At 39.2% G+C, this 21,050-nt stretch overlaps 1 long non-coding RNA gene across 5 annotated transcripts in view; it reads right to left on the reverse strand.

Moving 5' to 3' along the window:
• The window catches only part of LOC135184350 (uncharacterized), a 106,246-nt gene extending 86,755 nt beyond the window's left edge, over positions 1 to 19,491 (reverse strand). For all 5 annotated transcript variants that reach the window (XR_010305989.1, XR_010305988.1, XR_010305990.1 and 2 more), the window contains exon 1: positions 19,409 to 19,491. This is a non-coding gene — a long non-coding RNA (uncharacterized LOC135184350). The remainder of the gene's footprint in view (positions 1 to 19,408) is intronic.
• Positions 19,492 to 21,050: the final 1,559 nt, after the last annotated feature.

The following is a 21,050-nucleotide window of genomic DNA, read 5'->3' on the forward strand; positions in this document are numbered from 1 at the left end:
AGCACAAGTGGGGCACAAACAACTCAGACAAGGAGAAAAATCAGCAAATAAAAATAGCTTTTGCTGTCTGATGAATATTTCTTTACTACATCATAAAGGAAAAAAGCTGGTAGCTAGGTTTTTATTCATCTCCAAAGGAAATTCCTCTTTGAAAATGAAAGATTCCTTATGAGATGTTAAAGAGGCAGTAAGCAATGTTCCCCCACACACAGACGTAGCAAAGAGAAATAAGATGATGAGATTAACACCAGACAACTCAGCCAAGTCACCTGCTGGGCACCTGGCCACTGACAGTACAACATCACCACCATGGTGTGCTCCCTGGGCTTTAGCTTTCCAACCACCCCACACTCCCTCTCAAAGCCAGAAATCAGGGATTATCCTGACACTGCAGTGCTGCATTATACTTTGGCAGAATAAGAAGAGGACAAGAAAGTAGCAACCTACAGGTAACTGCTGTATGTAGTACTTCAGGTTCCACCATGTCCCTCTACAGTCACTAATTATTTCCCTGGTGAGTATGCAAAGAAGGTTTTTCAGGGGAAGTGTTTAAAGTCCATAACGTGGTTTATCCACATGAAGCCATGTACAGTAAACACATGTGCTTAGAATAAAGCCAGACTTTCTCCAATGGCCACTTCTCCAGGGACAGTCATTCCAGAGCCTTAACTCACAGTATCATCAGGGTTGGAAGAGACCTCATAGATCATCAAGTCCAACCCTTTACCACAGAGCTCAAGGCTAGACCATGGCACCAAATGCCACGTCCAATCCTGCCTTGAACAGCTCCAGGGACGGCGACTCCACCACCTCCCCGGGCAGCCCATTCCAGTGTCCAATGACTCTCTCAGTGAAGAACTTTCTCCTCACCTCCAGCCTAAATTTCCCTTGGCGCAGTCTCAGGCTGTGTCCTCTCGTTCTGGTGCTGGCCACCTGAACCACCTTCATCACACAAGAGACAAATTTTTGTACAGCAAGCTTCAACAAAAGACAGACCAAGCGCTCCAGGGCCTCTGCTGCAGTTGGCACCTCAATGAAGCCAAAACCACAGCATAAACTGATGTGTACATGAGTAAGAAAAAAGCTAGAATTCTGCTCAAAAAAGGGAAAGAAACATTTTTAGCAGATGATATGAAGGGTATGCTTTTTTCTGGCAATAAAACAGTGGTTATCCAAATCCACACTTACAGGAACATGAAGTAATTTGTTCACAATGGTTTTCAGACATCATAGTGCTTAAATGAGTTTTTAAATCTTGTTGTTACTGACTCAGAAATTAGATCTTCCCTCTATATCAGAATATAATTTTGAAAAATGGATTCAAACTTTTTCATGTCATGATCTAAAACACAACAGAGTTTTAAGATGTATCTTAGAGGTTTAAAGAATCCCTTAGACATTTTCTTGAGAAGGAGCTGTAAATTTGAAATAAAAATTTCAAAGGAAAAACAATGCATTATGAACATTCCATACAAGAATGCTTCCATTTGTTCCAGTTCCTAACTTTTGCTAAGTGAGATATTTAAGACAAATCTCTGATGTAAGAAACAGGCGTTGGCTTAATATTTAGGATGTGCTGATGATATTAAAACCATATTTGAACTTGTTGCCATGATAAGATGTTCTGAAAAGCTAAGTTACAGTTTATGCATCTAAAAATATTTAGTAAGATTTTAGGAATTTCAGATGTTTTCACAGATCCTCCATGTTCAAAGTGTCCTTACTAAGTTGATGTGTTTTGAAAATTGGGTAACTTGCTCTCAAGTAGGAAATGAGATCTTTTGGCAATGCAGTCTCAAGGAGATTTCTGCTGTAACATCTCAGAGCTGGAAATGTACTTAAAGGAAGGATTTCACCCTGCTAAGTATAAGAAATATTGCCATAAGCTTTATCACAAAAAAAAAAAATCATAACAGAAATGACGCTTTCCATTGTGTTTCCTTAAGGAAACAATTCTGCCTTTGGCTTGAAACCACAGCTGGCTCAAACACAAAAGTTAGTGGAGTCCTTCAGAAAGACATGCAATTAGCTTTATGCACTAAAAGTCTGCCAGACTGACATCTAGCATCATAACTAACTGTGCTTTAAAAAAAAAAAAAGAAAATGTGAAAGGTGTCAAACAGCAGGTCTTCAGGCCAAAGCTTCAGCCTGGCTTGCTCTATTTCAGTAGGAAAAGCAGAACTCAACCCATCTGAAAGGGCAATCGTCACACTGGGAAGATACAGACATTGTGGTCTCTACTTGGTAATGTCAGTACCGAATCATCTTAAGCTTGACAAACAATATGGCCAGAAGCAAGAAGAAAAACAGCAACTGCTTATGAAGACCAGTAATCCTGCTGCTGAACACAAGATATGACAGATGTCTCTGAAGTAGGTAGGTTCTGTGGCAGCTCATATGCAGCAGAAGAAAACAGGAGAAAGAAAGGTCAGAACAAAGGCTTACTTCTGCAGTTATACACAAAGGAAACAAAAGAATACAACTTGCAGGAATTTAACATCAGAGCTGCCTTTGCTGCAATCTACCAAACAGGTCCACATGTAAGCACCACTGACATCCATCAGGTTGCTCTATTTTTTCCCTACTGACCTTTTAAAAATCATTAGGACGTTTTAAAAATTACTAGATGTGTGAAAAGCATCACTGCAAAGATCACTCATCTGTAACTAAAGTAGTTAAATTGCATGTTGCAAAAGTGCAGCAAAGCATAGTCCAGAGACCAGACCACTGCCTGCAGAGAATACCAAGAGCAGCTTTCATTCAGCCTCTAGTCACCATGATGCAACGTTTTCCTCATGTTCAGTGTGAGCTTTCTCCACTCTTCTGCTTTGTCCCTGGTAATATCACCGACCCTCGCAGCAGCCCTTTTGTGTTCCTTTGTGTTGACAAGGATGATGGTGGTGTTAACTTCTGACAAAAAATAAAGGCTTTTTTTGCTAAGAACTCTGCTTCTTCCCTTCCTTCATGATTTAAGATGCAGTTCCTGCAGCGAGGGTTGAAACGCCCATGTACATATTATTCTTCTCAGCTGTACCATTCCACTTAAGTCTTCCTTTAACATGAAGTGAAATGAAGATTGCATTTAAAAAAACTTCTAGCATGGTTGACAAGGTCTGACAGAACTTTGAAAAGGCTTGCAAAACACTATAGTTATTTCTAGAAGGGACTAATTTTTTTTCTTTGTATTCATCTGTTATTATTTTCAGAAAGCCAAAGGCTCATGGGATGCCTATACAGGTTTGCAGCACTACAAAAATTCAAGGAAAAAGAAACCAAACAAAACAAACGTTTGTTACCTTGAGACAAAGCAAGAAATGTATTAAAAGAATTCAATTACAACTGGCATTTCTAATTCTGTTACTGTAGGAGGCCATCTTGCCAGAACTGGTAGAGCAAGACTCCCAGAGAGAGCTCGTGAACTACATTTCAGAGCACTTTGTTAATCATTTCATCATCATCGTCAAAAGAGCTCTATTTAAGCTCAGTATTTAGTGATTAAATGTTACACATTAAGGGCTGAATAGCCAAACAGATCTGGTTCAGAGCATTCGTGCATGTGCAGGTTTCACTGCCAGTTTTGTTGCATGGAATGACTTGTATACATTCACATCTGAATGTTAAGGCAGAGCACAAGATTTCAGCCCTCTTTCTCAACATTGAAAAGTCCATAGGAGCTTTATGTGCAAAATTACACATCAGTTCCAGTGACATGGAGCCTGATGTTCATGTGCAGAACAGTCATCATGCATGTTTACAGAGAATCTGCTCTCAGACTTCATTTCAGGCTCTAAGTAGCTAACTTAGAGCCTGAAGAGTGAAACATAATTAACATTTTCTTCCTTTAGGGGGTATGACACTAACAGAGAATAAGTGACTTCTTTTTTCCAGAGAGTGCTAGAGTCAGAAAGGATAAAAGACTGAGGAAACTGCTGTGCTATACAGCCAGGCTTTGTAAAGAACGAAGCTCAGATGTTACTGGTACCAAGAATAAGTATGTGTGTCATGAGGTCTTGTGCCTATGTGTATCTCACTATCACTCTCAAGTACTTCTATGCTATCATAATAGAAGCTGTGCAGGTACTTCACAACCTTTACTGCAGTTAACTTCACATCTCTGTCAGCTTTCTGTTATCCAGGCCAGTGAGGGAGGGAAGGGTTAGGACAAAGGGTTAGACAAAGAAAACACCAACGCTGTAAAAACTGAAGTAGAAAGACATAAAGGGAGGACACAGTGAGGAAAAGGAGGAGATAAAGATTAGCATCACTTCCCAATCTGGCCAAGTGTGGTTCCCACATCAGCACTGATTTGAGCATCTAAGCTTATAAAGCAACTAACAGTCTCTGCACAGGAGGCCACACTGGTATTTCTGCATCCACTTCTGCAGCTAGACCATTACCTGGCATCCAAAAAAAATAATACTATGCTCAGCTTATAGGGAAAAGTCTGAAGTGCAGTGCACTGGAGAACATGCCCAACATCACCAGAAAATCTCTAGTGAAATAGAAACTGAATCCAGGAGCATGGAGCCTCAAACTCCACCAGAAGCACAGGTATTGCATTGATTTGCTTCAGATCTTCTTCACTGATCTTAAGATCATGGGAAGAAGTCTTTCAGCCTTCTGTCTACACATGGCTCAAAAATTTTCAGACAACTTCCACATCATGCACTTCATGGTTGCTGGAGATGTAACAAACCCTTAAAATCTAACCTATTAAAGATTTTTCAATCTACTTTCAGGTCATTGAAACTCATTGTACCTTTTCCACAGATTAACAAACTATCTACTTTCAGACATCTCTTCATCAATAAAAGACTGACTACTAGGACTAGTGACCATGAGCTTGAGTCACTGACAAAAGCTCAGTTCTGAAATGTTAACTTTCCTATGCAGTTCATTGCAAAACTGCAGTACCTCTTGCTATAATCTACATCTACTCTTGGGCTATATAACCCTGTCCTAGTTATTGATAGGAGCAGGACACGTTGTTCTGCAAAGATTTGCAATGCAGCAAAACGGGGTGCAGCCTTCTTACAAGGCCAGACCACAGCTACATGCTGGTACCAATTCGTATTTAATGAATATTGCCTGCACAATGCAATATAGTGTTTTCTGTGGTGACTCCTACAAGGTGACAGACTGATTAGAAGATCAGGACAGTTTTTACTACAGACGTATAGCTGAGGGAAAGAAACATTCCTGCTGGAACATAAACAAGTGTGTATGTACAGTACCATTTCACAAACTACACATGATGTCTGAGTCATGACATGAAAAAGCCACAAAATGGGCACCTTTGCATAGCAAGTTCTTACTTGAATCGTTTTTTTTCTGGCTTTCAGCAATTCAACATTATAAAAAATCTTGTGGGTTTTTTTTTCTTGGCCAAAATGCAGAATGCAAGTTGCTGTCACTTTGGTTTAGTATTGAGATTTCAGAGTTTAAAAGAACAAAAAACAAACGTAAAAAAAACCCTACTAAACAAACCCCACAAGCTTATTTAATTTTTTTTTCTGTTTTTTTTTCTTGTTGTTCTCCTAAATAAGCATCTGGTGCTGCTAACAAGTGAATTGGATGAGAAATACAAAGCACTTGGAGCTTTCTCCCCCCAGAGAACTCATGACAAGTAAACGACACATCACAAAAGGCTGTTGACAGCAAATGAAACACCATTGTGATTTCACATAGTAGAATTAATCACAGGGAATGAGGTACAAAAATTTTCAGAGAGAGAGAGATCATTTATGACTGAAAACCTCCATTCTTAAGTCAATAGGTTGTTAGCAGCCATTTTAATGAAGGTAACTCCATGTGATAACACAAGAAAGTTTATGATCTTGTTAAAAAAGCCAATGAGTGATCAGTAAGAAGTCACTAGCCATCTCAGTTGCTGTCTCTTTGTTAACCTTGGAATACAGAATTCCAACACACAGCCCAAACATCAAGTCATACTGATTTCCAGGAGCAGGTAGTGAGCTCACATCTGTTAAATTCAGACGACAGATGACACTAGAATCATAGAGTCATTAAGGCCAGAAAAGACCTCTGAGATCATCAAGTCCAACCGTCAACCCAACACCACTGCAATCACTAAGCCATGTCCCAGAGTGCCATGCCTAAATGTTTTGTGAACTTCTCTGGGGATAGTGATCCCACTGTTTTCATGAGCAGCCTCTTCCAATGCTTGACCACCTTTTCAGTAAAGAAAGTTTTCTTACTATCCAATAAAAGCCTTACCTGGTGTAACTTGAAGCTCTTTCCTCTTGCCCTCATGACAATCAAAGCCCATCTAACTTCTCTAGGTAAAACTTTGGTGCTTCTGAGGTGCACATTAAGAACAATAGTTCTACATCCATCTTTTCACAAAGCTAACAGACCATCAAGCATATCTCCAAACCCTTTGTAAGACAACCTTACACAGATAGAGCAGCAGAATTGGTGAACTGAATGGTTAGTGCTCATATGAATAAATGTGCAATCCCATGTTCATCTAAAAGCTGTTCTAATGTTTGGATAAAAAATAGTTCTGAAAAGTCTATTGGCAGTACTACAGAACTGCTAGAGGCTGCATTATCTCAACAACGTAGCTTGGTTTAGGAAAAGTAGCAACTTAGGTCTTAACTGACATCTGGTGGTAAACTTGACATTTCCTGACAAATAAGGCTTTCTAAATCTGAAGTTCAAAAGTGAAATGAAAGATTATTATGAGATTTCATGAAAAAAATAGGTATTAGAAAAGGAAGTACATATATTTAATCCATTTTCTGGTAATTCCACATCTAGACCTGCTCATTGGACACAAGTCCTGCTATGAAGGTTTACTGGTAGTGCTAAATGCTTGTGAGATATACCAAAATAAAGAGAGGAATAATTTAATTTATAATAGTGAAAGTTTTAAATGCAACTAACCAATTTAGTTTCCCAATCCAATTATTCCCCCAAATGTGTAATTTGCTTGTTTTATGTGACAGAAAATGATAACTACACATCCACAGCTGATAGATTGACCACCTTTTTTTTTATGATTGTAACAGTATTACAGGCACACAAATAATCTGAAGTGACTTTTCAAGGCTAGCACAGTGCTTAAATATGCTTCAGTGTGTCAACCACCTGCCAAAACTTTAGCTGAATCAAGCAGTTCCAGATCATTGGAACTCTAATTATCATAAGCACAAGTGGCTCTTGGAACAGCAGCGAGCTCTACATGACAGTGTTGGCAAGCACTCTACAGGCAAATGAATTAAACTCTACTTGCTGATTCTGATTACGAGATCATTCACTATTTTCTGATCATTTGGCTTCACAGGAAATTAGTGTTAGTGCTGAATGTTTCCAGCACGATAGAAGGTGTGATTTAAAAAAAAGCCAATATATTCAAAGCATGTAAAGGCACAAGGATCCATTGATAAGAAACTAAGCTGATGAACTTAAGAGGGGGAAAAAAAAAAACCCTATATTTAGTCATGCAATAAATAATTTCCATTGCATATTTCTTTCCTATTACAAATGCAAAGTAGGACACATTAGCTGAAAACACCTTTGGAAGTTATGGTCCCCTCTCTATTAACACCATTCACACTCTGTGACAGGAAAGCAACTGTAACATAAACAGTTCATTTTCCATTTCCCACTGTGGTTAGATCTTTATTCTAATGTCAGGTGTTTTCAGGCCATGAGGATATGTTGGGTCATGACTTATCTTGCCAGCTAAGAGAGTAATTCCCAAAACATCAACAAAATGAAAAACAATGTACAAAGGATCTCAGGATGGAGATGAATTAGAATTATTTAGGATTGTTATTCTTGAGACATTTTTAACAATTGTTTGTGATAGGAATTATATATACACAATCCCAAATATATCCAAGAGACACTACTTTGGATATTTCAGTTATATTTCAGAGGCCATAACTTTATTCAACAAGTTCACTGCAAAATGATACAAGCCTATGCATAACGAAAAATAAATGACAGATCAAGTTCAGGATGAAGTCCACAGATCTAGACTGTCTTTTTCCATTTCAATCAGCCAGTCAACACTATAGAACTGCAGAATATCTGAGGCTGGAAATGATCTATATGGACCACCCAGTCCACTTCACTACTCCTTTCAGGGCAAATTAGTGTGGAAATGTACTCCCCGTATTTTTTTTTTCCCATGTAAAGAACACTAATATTACACAGTACTGTTAGTGCTCTGTATTGATAACGGTCATGCATCTACCATGGCAGTTATAATTCTTACTGGAGCTTTATTTCACTGCTAAATTAAAATACTATGCACCAGGTGTTATGTTGCTCTGAGTTATGTTGCTCTTCAGAAAACTAGTAAATAATTCTTCCTCTTTGCTGGAATTCTGCTGCTATTACAAACCTCTCAAGAACTTCCAGTTCTCAGAGTGTTTGTATTACAGAGTGAAGGATTAAATCAGGCCTATGCTTTAAATAGTTTTAGACTGCAAATTAAGTGTCAAAAGTAACACCTTTTGTTGCTCAAGCAGCTTTCCAGCACATGTGAACTGCAAAGGTTTTAAGTAGTTCCTCATTTTGAGCACCTAATTTTCAAGTGTGAAGATGGTATAGGGCAGATAGTAAATCACAAAACATTTTCTTTTATATCACAATTTGATTAAATAATTGGACTAAGAGTTAAGCATTCCCCAGAGGACTTAATCCCTATGTGCTGCACAACAAATGATGCAATTGCACAGAAATTCTTACAGAAAATGTAATGCAGCATTTTATAAGCCACATGCAGAACAGACTCAAACAATATGCAAATGAGCAACAAAATGAGGAAGCTGTCAACTTGTTCCTCCTGCTGATGCAAGAAACTGGCATTCAGACCAACTAGCAAAGCAGATCTATAGGTTGTAAAGCATATACCAACTCCTGAATTCCTCTTTGCTTGATATTCTTTTTTTTTAAATTATTATTCTTTATTTTTTATGTCTTTTACATGCTTCTCAGTGTATTATCTAATACAATTCAAACTCCATGCTGAGGATCCAACTACAGGCAAACTACAATTACTGAAAATGCACAAACACCCTCTATTTGACAGCATCAGACATCAAGGGGCTTTCATTCTTGCAGGAAAGCTCTATTTTCTTGATATGCATTTGAAAACAATTATTTTTATCATATATTCATGAAGTAGGACTCAAAGAGTTTGTACACCTGTGCCCATGCAGATAGTCTAGGGCCCCTCTCACAGAGTCACTCTCAAACTCTGAAGACCATAACTCCCTTTCTTATCTACATTTAACTCCCACACCAACTAAAGAAGCAAATCTTGAAAACAGCACGTGCAACAAACAATCCTTTCTACAGCTTGTGAGAATCTTTATGGACATTCCAAGACAGGTAGTGAGCTCAGGGGAAACAAAACCTTGGTTTTGAAATTCCAAGCTGAAAGCTTTTGAAATGTGACATTGAGGAACTGGCTTAGGGACTGATTTTTAAGGTGGCAGTAATACATTGTAAAGGGTACCACTGAAGAGTAGGACAGTAAGTGGAAAAATGCCAAACTATGTGTCTATATAGCCAAAGAGACACACTCGGGACACTACTTTGGGTACACGTATTGTAGGAGGCCTGATAGGCTCCAATTAGGCTTATACCTGTCTTGCCTTGCCTAGGCATGTTTTTTTGCTCCACTGGAGAAGCAAGCACGGGAAACAGATACAAAAGAACCTTGAGCTATTGAGTCTAGCCTGCCCAGGGTCCTGTGGTAAGGTACACTTAGCTTCTGCCTGCCTAGTGCAAGGCCTCTGCTTTTCCCAAAGTAGGGAAAAGCAAGCCTGTGGCTTTGCCTAATATAGTAAGGTTTGGCCGACTGCCATCCTGATTGGCTACTCTTGTGTCCAAAGGGCAGTTACTCTCGGCCCACATTGATAAAAGGAGATATGCAGGTGGACAAAGAGCTTTTGCTTCCCTGCTCTTTGCCATGCTCTCTCTACTGTGTTCAGCCCTGCTGCTATTGCACACTGCCTTATTGTTTGCCTGCTAAACTCCACTGCTGCAAATCACCAGGAGCAGACCCTGGATACCTGCACGTAATCAGCCTGTGTGGCCAGCGTGACATCGTGCTGAGACTGCACCACATCTGCCTTCTGCACCTGAAGTTCCTGCCTAGAATCCCTGGGCATATACACAGATCATCCAGAAGAAGCTAGGAGACAAGGTCAGAGATTGTCTGCATCCTTTCCCCAGGAGCCAATATTTAAGTCTCAACGTCCAACAAGACAGAGTCCCCTGAAAGCATTTGGGCACTGCCTGGACTGTGGTTAGCCCCCACGAGGGTGGTAGTAATAATCTGTGAGTAAATGCTTAAATGCCTCTTTGTAATTCTCTACTGCCTTCTGCCATAAAGCAGAAAGAGCCTGAGCCCAGCTACTGGGGCAAGCAGCATATTGACCGCAAGCGGCATTTGACCACGGGAATCTTCTCTTCCAGTTCAATTAAATGTTTACGTATTTTGCTGGTTATTACTAGATCTAGATATTATCCACAGAATGTTTCCATGACTGTGTAAGAACTGAAATATTATTAAAATGTGGGGGGGGGGGGGGGGCAAGAGTTCAGAACAGCATAATTAATAAACAATATTAATTTTGGAAAATATCATCTCGCATCAATTAATTTCCCCTCCACGACAACACGTGATGAAAACTTATTTTTCCTTAATGGCTCAGACACACTGGGCTACAGCTCACTGTATCAACAAATCCCCAAAGATGTCAGCAGGAATCAGCCAGAGCAACAAATGTTCCCCAAGCTATCTTTAACATTGCTTGCTCAGTGCAAAGCAACACAGATACAATGACCCAGCCTTGATTGAGGCTGTTATTTTGGGCTACCTATCCAAAAGCCACACTGCTATGAAACACTGGGGTTTTTTTGCTCAGCAGGCTGGATGACAGATAGTTGTGCCTCCTGTACAGTCACTCCTGTGACTGCAATAAAGACATGCATTCCCCAAACAGCTCCAAAGTAGGACAGCAGCGAGCAAAATCTCTCTCCAGTTTTGAAGCACAGAGGATGGCACAAGCTACATTTCCTAAGCACAAACATGCTTTTCTCATGCATCTTTCATTCTGTGCACTGTCTTCTGTGACAAAATATTCTGACATCCCTCTGGTGAGAGATAGCTTGGTACAGTTTCACTACACTATAACAAAGTTCCACTGTCCTAATCCCCCAGGAATGCAGCAATCATCTCCTACCAGATAGGTGTTAAATGCTGCCTTCGAAGAGATCATCCCATCCTCTCTCATCCCCTTTGCCCTAGCTGTACAAGGGACAACAGTAAATAGAATATGCCACTATCTCCATAGGTAAAGAGTCATTAGCTCCTGATCCCATGACAGGGATTCTAAGCGAGCCAACTTCATATCAACTCAGTCCCCTATTCACAGCAAGATGAAAAATTTTCCATGAAAAGCTTTTGGAACATTTTACTTTTCAAGATGTATGTTATTTTCCCTGCCCTTTATTTCTCCTCCCATGTACCAAAAAGAAAAAGGATATGAAATGAACACACACACATTCAAAAAGGTGGCAAAAGTTATTTGCTCTGAATTTTGTAATAAAGGTCATCTCCTGAACCTCCTTATAAGATTCTTAAATGTCAGGAATTCAGTTCAGTGGCAGCAAATTGTAGATGCTTTGGAAACATAAATTAGAAAACAAGTTGAATCGTCTTTCCTCCCGTAGCACTGATCTATAAACAATGAGACACTGCTCAATGTAGATGAAGAATGCATACAAACAGAGAGTGGTCAGAGAAGGAGACTACAGAATTAGAAAGCCAGCAGACATCCTGTCCCATGCAGCCTCTGCCCCTTTCTTCAGATCCTCTTCTGTTTCTGAATTTGAGGCAGGCTTCTCCCTCTTGCATATCCCCATCTGGATCAACTCTTCGGTTCCCTCCACAAATTACCTATTGTCTCTCAACTGCCCAGGAACAAGTGTCTTCTATTGCTGTTTTATTTTTTTCCAATACAATGGCAAACAAAAATAGTTCAGAGGCTTCATTTTTATGCAAGGCAGTGACAACTTTTCAGAATGCTTATTACTGTATGGATTTTTCTCTCCAAGCCTGCAACTACCCCTACAGCAAGGCAACATACTTTTTCCTTGCCAGAGGCTTCCGTGACCTGAGCTACCACTTTGCACATGCTTTATTAATGCTCATACTGAGATTCACTAGGGCCCAGATTTTGCTGTTTCTATTAGCCCTGAAGAAAGAAAACCAAATGATTGGGTGCAAACAATTTTGGTTGGACTGCTTGTGGGGAAACACACACTGACTGAAACACAGGGACAGAAACAAACTACAATGTGGACAGTGAAGCAACCATAAGTGAGCCATAAAAAGCCTCTGGCTGGTTAGGCAGAAGAAAGAGCATTTACATAATGGGGCAGCACATGCTCTTTTCTCACACCTTAGTCCTATTAGTTGGAGTGTTTCCTCTCTCCCCTGTGCAAAAGAGCTGCCCTGCTAATGAAAGATGAAGCAGCACAAGATGCTACTGCTGCTCCGAAAGAAGAAATCAGGCACGTAGTCCCTTTGATCCTGCCAGAAGCTCCTCACTTTTCCTTCACCACAGGAAGCAGGGGCAGAGAAACGTTTATCCATCAACAGCTACATGTCCCCATGTACATTAGTTGGCGTCAGCACACATTTGGGTTTATTACATGTGGATTTAGTGGATTGCTTTTCTTGAGCTTGCCGACTACAGTTTAACCAAGCACACTTGTCGAGGTTAACCACTGATCACTTCCCTAGAGATACATCTCTGGTAGGCATATTGGAGCACAGGAAATGCTATTCACAGATAGCACATCAGCAACAGAACTCCATTTTTAAGTGGCACTGTTAAAATAACACCACGCAAACCAATGGTGTCTTCCCCTTTTGTCAAAGCACAGTAATTTTACCATCACAAGCAGCCTACAGTCTGCACAGGAGGAAAAAAACAAAATTCACAGGCCTTTGATCATAACTTTGCTTGATTTTTCCATAATTCCAGCATGGTTATGTTACGAATAGATGGCTCTACACTACTTTGAGAAAAAGCAATTCATCAAGAGGGTGCTGAAAAAAAGAGTGAAGGCACAGAAGAACAATTAAACCTCAAGAAAGGTCTTGTGGAATATCCCTGGTACAATGTCAAACTCTGCTGTTTCTCTCTCAGGAGGACTGCTTCAGTTCTACACAACCAGAAAAGGCACTTGCCAGAGACAAAGTACCAATATCTACTTAAAACTTGTCAAATATCATACTAGAAATCTAAAAAATGCCATTAGATTAGCAATTTCAGTACACAAATACTGAATGTGTTGTAAAATACTTGGTTAGAATTGACATTTGGAAGCTCCAATTCCCTCTGCCATGCCTATGACAAAGCTGTATCATGAGTACTCCAAATATTTATCATGTCAAGGAGAACCGGGTAGAGTTTGTATTTTGGCTTGTATTTAATGACTCGCTAATCAAACAGTAAAAACTCTATTTTAAACTCTCATTAGGTTTAAGTGCAAACTACAGCATCAAAGCACTCAGGAAATGCAGACAGAAGGGAAAGACACTTCAGACTAAATAGGAATATTCAGCTATATTCACTTTCATAATAGACTCCTGCTTCTAGTTTCCTCATTTATAGAGTTCGAAATAAGGTCAGTTGCATCTCCAACCCAGGTCATATAAGGGAGTTGAAATTGTCTTATGCAAGAAACTGTAAGCTTGGAAGTCTGAGACTGCTGGCTAAGCAGGTGATGTTTGGAGAAACATTTTCAAGATAATGTAGTAGTCTCACATCACATTTCTCAGTGTCAGATGTTGGTCCTAAAGCTGAGGAACTTGACAGGTTTCTAAATTAATAAACACAGTTTCCAACTCTCAAGGATTTGCCTTCTAAAACTGAAGTGGAAGTAGCTAACATACATGCTTTCAGAGGCTCTGGCTTGTATTCTGAAAGTACAGACTCCCAAGCAGCATCAAGGAGACACTGTAGAAATAAGGCATCAGGCTTAAGCAATTACTTATTGAAGGATGGGCAGAAGGAACATGATGTGCTGTGTGTGCCATATGCACAGCATATTAAGAGGGATTTTCAACATTGATATTCCTGTTAAAGACTTCAAACACCTATAAGAGCTTTTAAAATATCCCACCCTGTAGATAAAATCCTGGCAAGAGGTAAGTTTTACATTTGTCCTCAACTGATCGTGGATTGCACACCGCCTGCTTATAATGAAGAAATCCTTCTTCCTAAGTCACTTTGCATTTCTTTGTCAGACCTTTAGAGCTTTCCACAACCTGTATTAGAATACCTTTGAAGTGCAGCTGAAGAATTAATTTTACTGCAGCTGACTTTACTGGATGAGATAAATCAAGGTAATTCTCACAGTTCTGTGAACTTTGGAGAAACAATGAGTAATCAATCATGTAAGTCAATGAGATTTGGAAACGAACATCCATTGAGATTGACCACAGGCCAACAGTGGCCACTAGGAATTTGACAGATGCAAGTGAAGGTGTGCAGTAAGGTCTGTTTGAACTGCAGAGACACTACTGTGTCGTTCCACAGACAGTAACAGACATTAAATGCAGGGCCTGAGATCTGCTAAGGACAAATATACATAATGTGTGTGTAGGAGGGGGTGTGTGCATCTCTTCACTGAGAGAGTCATTGGATACTGGAATGGGCTGCCCAGGGAGGTGGTGGAGTCGCCTTCCCTGGAGCTGTTCAAGGCAGGATTGGACGTGGCACTTGGTGTCATGGTCTAGCCTTGAGCTCTGTGGTAAAGGGTTGGACTTGATGATCTGTGAGATCTCTTCCAACCCTGATGATACTGTGTGCCATGATGAGAGACAGGGAGCAGCTTGATGCAAGCTAAGTTCTGTTTATTGTACTTTCAGCATTTGGTGATATACTCTTAACACACAAGCTAAAGATCATGTCAAATCCTGCTTGGTCTTCAAGACAGACCTCGTACCTTAGCAACTAGATAAGCAAGGATTAATAAAAAACACATGTTCGTGCTTTATATTATTTCATTCTCTAAAGTCATTTCAACCCTCTATTTTACTTAACTCAGTACTTTTCCACTTACACATTCTGAACCCATGACTTATGTTCCAGTGTGTCAAGATCAGGTAGCTGCACAGCACTCAAAGTCCTACCATTCCCAACATGTGTGTACACACACACACTCACTAGAGAGAGTACAGCACCTACATATGTAACTCTTTAATAATAACACCTATAACAGCAAACACCAGTAGTAAAGGAGTCTGAAATAGAATAAGAAAAAAACCTTCATATATTCCCAGCTGTCATTTTAACAACAGCTGATATATTGCAATTGTATGCACTTTTTAACTGCAAGTAAAATAGCCATTACACTTGTAACATTTTATGTGCAATGTTATTGGAGAGAAATTGACTTTGACAATATATATTTGGAAAATTGTTGCTCTTATTCACAATTCATGAATGCAGCCTTCCTGCAATATATCAAATCTATAGCCAGGCTTCCATCACACTGCCTTGTAGGCAACAGCCAAGATGATATGCTGTGGTTTATAAAGCAGAAAGACTAAGAGTATCCATTAGGGGCAGGAATGAGGAGGGTCAGGCTATCATCTGGTGATAAAAAGTAAGATTTAATTAAATTTTTCTAGCTGTTTTTTCTTAAAGTCCTAAGTTCCATGGCTATTGTGACTACCTTGAGCATCATTACCATCACAAAGCACAAAATCCAGAGAGTGTAAATACATTAACTGCACAGGATGAAAAGCATATCTGTTTGATTTCCATTTTGTTCAGGAGTTATTGCTTTTCACCTGTTGAAAAAGAAAAACCTTAAAAAGTCCAAAGAAACCCAACCACCACTACCTCTTTCCCCTCACCCCACCAAAACACAAAGACACACAAAAAAGCCCATCACAAAAACCTAAAAAAAACAAACAAAAACAAACAAAAAAACCCACACCCCAAAAAAATCCCCAAACTAGACCCCCCAAAAAACCACCACAAGTACTTAATGGAGAATAACAACCAACTTAAAAGACAAGAAACCTTTCTACAAAATAATTAGATGCTTGTTAATTAACTTTTATTAAAGGCAAAATTGAGGTTCAGAAGCAGAAGACAGATTCTGTTAAATAATTTTAGGTTCTCCAAATCATTATAACATGTGATGGCTGTTCAGAGGGACCCTCTACCCACAAAATAGGAAGAGTTCCCATAAAGACAAACTGGTAGCTATTTCCAGCTTGATCCCTACATACATGTTTTGGTACCAGTGACACCACTGAGAAAGTCCAGCTATGTAGTAAGTGAGACTGAATGAAGGAGGGAAAGTAAAGTTTTATTCTGCTATTTGACTGCAAAATTTGCTTCATTTGGCTTCTCTATTAAACATTCTTTGGGTTTTCCTATTGTCTCTATGATGTTAACTGGGAATTTTTATGCAAGATGTCAAAAAAAAAAACAAAACCAAACATGATTGTATGATTTTTTTCCCCCTTGCTCATTAGAGCAGTTACATTATATTTTCAGTCTGGCATTGTGTCTGTGACTCAAAAAGAGCACAATGAACCTAGATACCTCCTACCTCTGCCCAAACTTGACATATACACACAAGATGCACATGGAGGATTTGTAAGCAGTGCTTCCCATTTTAGTGGTCTCAGTAAATATAACACCTAGCCCAACCAGCAAGTATCACAGGAAAAACTGGAGCTCTGATCTCAGCTTCAGAGGAGAGGGGTATCCAGATTTGTGGGACCTTGGTGCCACTGTAACTCACTCTATACCACCACCAGCAGTTACCTGCAGAAAGCTCAAAAGAATTTTCCAAATATATTCTTACACATACTAAAGACTTTGTTCCATTCTGTTGGCCACAGTATGTGTTCAGGACAGTAAGACTGCCAGAGGAAGTTGAAGGAGGAAATTAAGTTAAATGAAATTAAAACTGACAGAGTTACATGTACTACAGTTACCTCTTAATTGTAAACAAGAGAAGGTGGACAAACACCCAAACACATATCCCCTAACCACTATGGATTGTTGTCTCACATTCAAGAGAAAGTAAAATAAATTCTCACTAGCCTAAATCCAAGCAGGCAGCAGCAGTAATTCTTTATAAACATCATGGAAAAAAAAAGTTTCAAAATATGTGCTCCATAAATAAAATATACAAGTGGAAGCTGCAAGTGCAGTATTGATTTCAGCTGTAAGTTGAGATGTAGAGAACTGCAGACTTGGCACTCACAGTCTTCTGAACTGACAATAAATCCCTGATTTGCCAGTATCTAAATTACTATTCTGCACCTCTCCTGCTGGAGAGAAGTCATTAATTAGTTTGGCTTCCTTACTTGAGAACTACAGCTAGAATTATGCCACAATGCCCTATAGCTTACACTTTATCTACATCTTCTATGAGACCTTCTGCAAACTGATGGGTGAAAATCACCTACCACATTGCATTTACTGACAAGTGTAAAGTAGTCAAATAGATTTGTTGTCCAGATGTAGACTGACACTGAAAAAAAGGGAATGCTGCAAAACTATGTGGTGAGTGCATTCGAAATATACAATAAATATTTTTTCCCCCTCACTGCAGTCAAAAGGAGTTATTCAAATGCTGCACTAAAGGAAAAGAGGTACAGGTATTTTCTTATATGCTTTCCAGCATGCTTTCCCACAGGAGGATTGTGAGGAATTCTGTCCACTTTACACATCAGCAACGAGAGGGTCAAATCTAACATTAGATCCTTTAGATGTTATTTAGAACAGGGCCTCAGCTGGTGCACATGTGGTGTATTGACAGTGTTAAGTTTTTTTCAGGACAGCATTTCTCCTATTTACTACATTGAGTACATATGTATTTCGATTATGTTACTCTACCACAGTCAAAGAACCACCTAAACTAGCTCCATCTTGCATTTATATTTTGCCATCTCTCTTTGAAACCATTCTTAAATATAGAAGATTCTGTTCTTACTCAAAGTGAACATTCTAATTCATATAGCTCATCCTGCCCACATACTACTTTTCTTTCAAAGATTTATCCCATTGGATCCAGTACAAACAGGGATATCACCAGGCTTGATCTTTTGCAAATCTAGATGAAAGTCTATTTAACAGATGAAGCTTCTTATCACCTTTCCTCTGCTTTGGGCAAAACTAGCAGTGAACCAAAGCAAGCTGCTCTACCTATCGCAATGCTTACAATATAGAACAAAGACAAGAGAGAAATTTCTAGTACTGCAGTCTCAATCCACACAGGACTTTACATTTCAAAAGCAACAGTTTCAATTTAATCTAACAATTTGTAATCTGTAAAGATGAAGGAACTACTGAAATGCAGTGCTTTGGACTAGCTAGCACATTCAACATTCCTGCCTCAAGCAGAGGGGTTTTTTTATGAGCCAGAATGTAGTGTGCTACTCCAAACACAGAAAACAGCCAAAAGGAAAAAAAAATCCTTTTTGTCTGGATTAAGTCTCCACTTGCTTAAGAGAAGCTTAAATCATTGCAAAGGCTTTAATTAGTGTTACACAAAATGTTATCTACCAGCAATCTTCAGGATTAAAGATAGCAGAGCAGTTCACCTTCCCACCAACTTCTCAGTCACTCAGTGACTGGAGAATGAAAAGAATTTACAGAAATATATAGCAAATCAAAATTAGAACTTCACATTTAAATATGCATACTGAGAAAGCGTCTATAAGAAGAGTCAGTTCTCCCCTGTTTCCAAGGCAAGATGAAGCTTAACTCTCTAATACTTGTTCAAGCATACAAAAATGCATAAGCACTAATGGAAAATAAATATAGATAATCCTGCTGCAGACCATTAATGGAATAATGAGACATCATTAACATGTCAAAAAATTTAAGATGATAACATACTTTGAGAATGATTGACACATGGAAGAAAAAACACCTATATATTATTTGCTCATTTCATTAAATTGTTTAGAAAAATCTTAAACCTTTAATCCAATTACTCAGTCTTTAGCTCATGAATTATCCATAAGCAACTTTATCTTCCATATTCCAAAGAGGGAGAAAAAGAAAAAAAGCCAAAAACTGCAGAAAGACCCAAGATAAATGAGGTGGGGGGAGGCAAAAAAGCAAAAAGCAAGCAGTTAAAGGGCTAACATCTATTTTACCCCTCTCTGATAACTTCTGATTTTGGTGATCAGCTGCAAGCCTGGCAACATGGAAAGTTTGTGAGCTAATGTCTCACTCTCTAATGGAGAGAAATCCCAAATACCTGTTTTTTTAATTCAAGACCTCCAGCAGCAGGAAACAGGAGCATTAAACCCAAAGCAGAATACAAACATTTCATGGATAAAGTACATATTTATGAGAAGACTTACTGGCCAAACGTTTCACTCCAGGTTTGTAGCACTTCGATTCTGATACAACACCAAACCTTGCATTTTCTAAGCAACCTATTAACTACACCAGCTGCTTTACCCTATAATGAGTAAGAGATTTCAGGTGGCAGATCCATGTGTTTCCTCTTTCTCATTAGGGTAAAACATACGTTTAAGAGGCCTTGATTAAGGTCTGGAAAATTCCTACCCACACAGGCTTTGCTGAAAACCCTTATGAATATGTTGAAACTGTGAGCCAGCTGATCTGTTGCATGTGGTAGTAATCCATGTGGGAAAAGAATATTTTAGATAAAATAATGCCCTTTTTCTCAGGGGATGACTGCATTTGTTTTCTATGTACATATGAAATAGCCAAATACAAAACATTTATGAATAAAATCATCCTGATGGATTCAGAATAAGAATGAGCTTAAGAAGGTAGTTAGAGTGTAACTATTATCAATTGAAAAAAAAAAATAGGAAGAAACTAGTTAGATGAGGAATATGCACTCATTAAATTAGCATTCTCTTTTCCCTAAATGCAGAACTTAGCATCTTTGAATCATTAAATTATGCCTCTTGAACACACCCATGAGTTCTGATGTGTTGACTCAACACACCAGAGACTGCCTGGAGATCTTGCTGTGCTTTAGGAACAGCAGCTGAGACACAAAGTAGAAAGCTTCCTGCACTTATGGTTAGAAATGATGCTTCTAGGCTCTCTCCAAGTAAAGTGACTTTTTCTATCCTGATTACTGCTTAGATTAAGGAAACTATTTCTACTCACTTTACTAGATTCCCAGCTGGTGCAAGTTGGCCCAGATGCCTTCATTTCAGCGCAATGGCTACAGTTTACCTTCACTTGTGCTCATGCTGGGGTCTGCAGTAGGTGAACTCATCTAATCTGTCTGGGGGATGATGATTTCAGGCATTAAAGGGCCTGAAAAGAATTTTTAAAAACTATGTATATACAAAAAAATAATTTAAGAAACATGTTCTGTTATTAAATTTACTGGGACCTGAAAAGGAGACTAGCATGGAAGTAAACTACACTAAATATTTATTCCTAGAAACTCATTTTGCTTTTGCTACAGATCTAGCCCAACTCAGAATTCACAGCGTAAGCAACTGGGAGAAAATACCTTAACTAAGGCAGTTCCTCCAGTACACTTGCACTCCCTTCTGTGCAGCCCCCAACAGAAGTCTTCCTTTCTCTGCTGCTGGCTGTGTGCTCATTTTCCCACTTCTTCTGCCACTAGCGCTCACAACACCACCACAAATACCACAGATCAGAGTTGGCTTTCAATTAAATGATATCACCATGAGAATACAGGCTACCTAAAGGGCAGAAGAGCTGCAACAGGACCTCTTAATGGGACCTTTAGGACCAACTGAGTTTTAGACTCACTTCAGCCCATAGCATTAACTATACTCTCTGCTTGTCTGCCCTGAAATGTGTCCTGCTTTCCCACCAATGTAACAACTAGATGCTTTTTCTTCCTCAGAAATCAGACTTGTGCTTCAGTGAAGTAGATTCTCAGGAGTAGTTCACTGTGGTTTCAAGACAGATTTCCTTTCCATTTTCATTATTCTTCCATCTCTCTGGGAGGATGCTGTAGGAAGCATTTAAGTAAATAACTAA

The sequence above is a fragment of the Pogoniulus pusillus genome, chromosome 20 (genome assembly GCF_015220805.1).
Source record: "Pogoniulus pusillus isolate bPogPus1 chromosome 20, bPogPus1.pri, whole genome shotgun sequence".
NCBI lineage: Eukaryota > Metazoa > Chordata > Aves > Piciformes > Lybiidae > Pogoniulus > Pogoniulus pusillus.